Source organism: Ascidia mentula, chromosome 1 (assembly GCF_947561715.1).
Source record: "Ascidia mentula chromosome 1, kaAscMent1.1, whole genome shotgun sequence".
In the NCBI taxonomy this organism is placed as follows: domain Eukaryota; kingdom Metazoa; phylum Chordata; class Ascidiacea; order Phlebobranchia; family Ascidiidae; genus Ascidia; species Ascidia mentula.
The window spans coordinates 3,873,524-3,879,052 of NC_138566.1; positions in this window are offsets into that span (position 1 = coordinate 3,873,524).

The following is a 5,529-nucleotide window of genomic DNA, read 5'->3' on the forward strand; positions in this document are numbered from 1 at the left end:
ACGCATACGATTGCACAGTGTCTGTTATATAAGTTGTTAGAAATACACATTATTCTACAAAACTTCAAACAAATTTCTACAACGCTTAGTTGAAATGTTAAACATGACTCTTGTCCCGGGTCTTATATATATTCGATGATATTGACTTACTTCAAAACAAACCTCAAATATTCGTAGTTTGTTGAAATTTCTGTTTAAATCTTCACTGGCAGTTAAACAAATGCTTTCTATCGCGTTGCAAATTCAACCTCTGTTGCACTTTATATTCGTTTCAGCTTACCCGGAAGCGTATCATTAATTTTCTTTCGGGTTTTTATAATGAGGTAAATGACGGAGTCTAATTCGCTGCGAAGTATCGGATAATTTGATTTTGATGGTTATGCTACGTATTCACAATAAACTATTACGCTCGCATTTTGCTACAGAAAGATATGATGTTCTGTAAGTTCTGTAACCATTTGTCTTTGTATGTGCAAAAAAAGCCATAATATTGCAAAGCTGCAGACAGGGTGTGTACACGCACTGTTTCGACCTGTAAGGTCTCTAAGGTTTGTCTTTGTATTGCGCAAAGTCAAAGAACAGCACATGGTGCATCATCTTTAACCACATTTGTTCTTGGATAACAGCGAACCACATTTCCTGGGGCAGTCACTACGCAATTCACAGCCAGCAAACAAACAGGCAAGCATGTGTAGAAACGCATACGATTGCACAGTGTCTGTTATATAAGTTGTTACAAACACACATTATTGTACAAAACTTCAAGCAAATTTCTACAACGCTTAGCTGAAATGCTAAACATGACTCTGTGCCGGGTCTTATATATACAACTTATAACAAAGCTAATATAATCGATGGTTTGTTGGTCGCGGTATGGGTTGTTCCGGTAAAGCATCACTGATCATATTGCAAAACGTTCGTTGGGTCGACAAACAAGTTTCGCTTCAAACACAATAAACTTCCGTTTGCAACGGGAACGCTTCAAAAATGGTTGAGAATATTCGAACCAATCATTGTTACATTGTTGACCTAAACGGTTTTCTTTGCTTTGTCATGCAGCCAGCTCGTTATTACATTGGAGTTGACTGACACCTCCGTTAAATTAACATATTTCTAACAAAATAGTCGATGATATTGGCTTACTTCAAACCAAACCTTAAATATTCGTAGTGTGTTAAAATTTCTGTTTAAATTTTCACTGGCAGTCAAACAAATGCTTTCTATCGCGTTGCAAATTCAACCTCTGTTGCACATTATATTCGTTTCAGCTTACCCAGAAGCGTATCATTAATTTTCTTTCGGGTTTTTATAATGAGGTAAATGACGGAGTATAATTCGCAGCAAAGCATCGGAATATTTTGATTTTAATGGTTATGCTACGTATTCACAATAAACTATTACACTCGCATTTCGCTACAGAAAGATATGATGTGTCGTTGATTGTGTGATTAAAGGTGAAAAAAAATCCTGTGACATTATTTTGTGTAGAAATGTACGTAGTGGTTAGGTCTCATCATGTTTTGTGCTCATAACGTTTTCGTAACCTCACATGCCATCTTATGATAAATGTTGTACATTAAAAAAAATTATATTTTCAAGTCTTGCAGTGCAAAACGAAAATCGTTAAGAGGGTGTCACCGCCCCACAAAGACTAGGTTAACATATGACGTAATTGAACAAACGCACGCTTTGTTTAAGCAACACATCCACACCCTCTTAACGGTTTTCGTGTAAGAGCAATTGGTACCTCAAAGCAACGAAATAACGCAACAGCAACATACCAACGCAACAACCAAAAATGCTTCTATGCATGGTTTAATGTCATAATCGTAATACTTGACAACATAGGACAGACTAGTTCTGTAACATCTTGTCTTTGTATTGCGCAAAGTCAAAGAACAGCACATGGTGCATCATCGTTAACCATTTTTGTTCTTGGATAACAGCGAACCACATTTCCTGGGGCAGTCACTACGCAATTCACAGCCAGCAAACAAACAGGCAAGCACGTGTAAAAACGCATACGATTGCACAGTGTCTGTTATATAAGTTGTTACAAACACACATTATTGTACAAAACTTCAAGCAAATTTCTACAACGCTTAGCTGAAATGCTAAACATGACTCTGTGCCGGGTCTTATATATACAACTGATAACAAAGCTAATATAATCGATGGTTTGTTAGACGCGGTCTGTGTTGTTCCCGTAAAGCGTTACTGATCATATTGCAAACAGTTCGTTGCGTAGAGAAACGAGTTTCGCCCAAACACAATAAACTTCCGTTCGCTTCCGTTCGATCGTTGGGTCGAAAATGGTAGAGAAAATTCGAACCAATCATTGTTACATTGTTGACCTAAACGGTTTTCGTTACTTATCGAAGCGTCACACTGGTCGTATTACATACAGAACCGTCCACCGCCAGTTTATCAGATGCTATTTTGTTGCTAACGGGCATGGCTTTCATCCCAACGCAATTCAGAACCGTTTGGACGAGAAATGAGTTTCACCCCCAACGCAACTTGAATAGTAAGTCCGTTTACATAAAAAATTATAGCGAATTTGAATGCGCTTCGCTCAATCGCTCCTCCCATTTTTTGCGCAAGAGCTCAATCGCTCTCGCGGTTTATCCGTTAGAAGGAGGTGTATTGAATTCGCTTCAATTTTACACCATTTCGAAACAGATAAACAGAAGGGGTTGCAGGTGTGCGTTTTTTGAATTTGTCGCATTGCATCAGGTAAACGACAAAATTATAAAGTGCTTAATACTTGATTTAAAGTTGCTGTAACCGTTTACTTCTCATGCTATGTTGAGGAATCCAGTGAACTGAAACGTTTTATGGAAATTCTTCTCGTGTCTTGCCTGATATACTTCAAGAGAACGTCGTATATTTTTAAATGTTTGCCTATTTTGCAACGTTTATCATTGAATATTAACAACGAAAATCACGCATGAAAACACATGCGAGTTGTAAATGTTTTAATTCGTCTTAAAACACGGCTAAAATGGGCTTACACGAAAACGCACAAAAGATGCAAGAACATTCTAAAATGTTGCAGCTAGCTAAATAAGATAAAAACGAATTTCACATCCTTGTATAAACCAAACCAGTGTGGAAAAGAACATATATTTGTAAAATTTGGATCCAAACCAATCACCGTTACATTGTTGGAGGCCATGTTTTTTTCGCTTCGTCAAAGCGTCATTGATCGTAGTACAAACAGTACGGTTCGGACGAGAAATTAGTTTCGCCCGACACAATTATTCCACCCAAACCTGATCGCTGACGCTATACAGCAGTGGTTTTCAAACCACGCTTGGTGACGCCATGATGTGTGGTTTTAAGTTTACAAGGACGTCACGTAACAAATTAAACAAACATAACTTACTTTTTTGAACCATATTAGGGGAAAGGTTAAGTCAGTATTCTGCGACTAAATTTTGGTTGACTGATGAGAGAAAACGTGAATTTTACCAAGAAATAGTTTATCCAAGACGCGGTAAATTCAAAGCAGGTAATCGTTGTTGCAACAAACATTCTATGCACTGATTTGCAATGTAACTTCAAGGGAAAAACTATATTATTGATCAATAAATACAAGAGCCAGAACACAATGAACATGATGTTATATTTCTTTATCACACCGCGATTTGAACCCAGGACGTTCTGGGCACTAATCCGATCAGGTTTTCTGCTGGATGTACAGGTCGGGCGCTTGACCGATGCTTCCACACAGAACAATATGCTTTTTGACCGAACAATATGACCTCTTTGACTTATTTTATATGAAAATGTAAAAACCTTGCACTTTCCCCTTCTACAGTTTGCCCGAACTCAGTTATACGAGTTTTGCGACAGTATAGGGTGGAAGAAAACGCAACGGCATGGACAAAAAGACATAAAATATTTTACATGACCGCCTCTCCAATTATTTTCAGCTTCTGTTCAGAATAATCTTATGGCGCGCTTTACCGCCACCAAGAGACCAAAATATATTTTTTAATGTCGGGTAAAGAGCGGTAGAGCTCTGTGTAGCTAGGAAAAAACATATTTTCTGTTGACAACATCGGACAGGCGCTTGACCAAAATACCAAGAAGAAAAAATCGTAGCTAGGATGGCTTTGGGATGCCCGGTGTGGTAAAAATGCATTGCAAAGTGTATTTCACTACTATAATGAGTTTGCGTTGACAATGCTGGCACTTTAATTTAAGTTGATATACGTATCGCAACCGAATAATGGAATTTAGAATAAGTTTAAGACATAATTGCCTTCAAATTTCCTTTGAAATTACAAATTTTATGTTATTGTCAATCAATTTAGTTTTATTTCGGTAGCCTGACAACTCTACCGTGACATAGTACAAATATTTTTTGGTCTTGCAGTGCAAAACTAAAAACGTTAAGAGTTTTAAACCAAAGTATGTTTCTTTATCGTTTTCAATTTTAATTAAAAAGTCGCAAAGGCCGTTCTTGGCAGATGTTTTTAATATAGGAGTCAGTTTAACGGCGTGTTCTCTCTGCAAACCCGGTCCCTGCATATTACAGGCAAGAAAACAAACTTTGAGTAATGTATAGGCTACTCCTCTGCGTCATACTCATATGTCTATTAACAGGAGTTTGTCCCCACACATGCTTTACGTAACGTTCTAACTTAATAAAAAACTAAATCTTTCCAAATCCACTGCGAAATCTAAACCCCAATGTCCTTTTGATGTTGGTAACTATGACTGCTCACATGGTATGCTTATTTGATATTTCAGTCATTGACCACCACTTTCCGCCAGACTAATGACTGACGTATTTGTTTTTCGTCACACTCTCTGTCTTTTTTCTGCAGAAAAAAATCAGGATAGGTACTCAATGTAACGCATCACGTCTTAATTAAAATACCATTTTTGTCGTAATGCAAAACTGCTTCACACTTTAGCTTATTTAGGTCAAAACATACTGTTTAAAGCAGCTGACTTGTATGCGAACTCTGGCACATATTCCTTATACAAACCCACATCTTGGTAAAAACCCTTTGCATCGACAGATTGTTGCCCCACGCCTACATCTCGGTACACAGTCTCGTGTTTCATTGACTTCCAGACAAGTTTTGGTCTCGTGAAACTGGCGTAGCCTGTCGCCATATTGTGTTTCAAAAATAGCATGTTTAACCAAAGCTTAGCGAGACCCATGAAAATAGAGTTGGAGCTCGGAATACAAAGCATGAAATGCGCAATTAAATGTAGTAAGCAAAATAATTTTGTGTAGTTCAACTAAACAATATCGCTTGAACCAGTGGGTTCACAGTGTTTATAACGCCAGCACAGCACAGACATGGGGTATTCCAATAGAACCAAACATTTGGAAAACAGAGACAATATAACATATGTGCAAAAAGCCATAATAAGAAACAATATAAATAAACAAACATTAACAACCGGTTTATGAAGATAGAGTAACCATGCTGTAATTAACACGTCAACAATAATATCAATTTCCAAATTACCATAAACTTACTATTAAAAAGGTAGGTTTCAAAA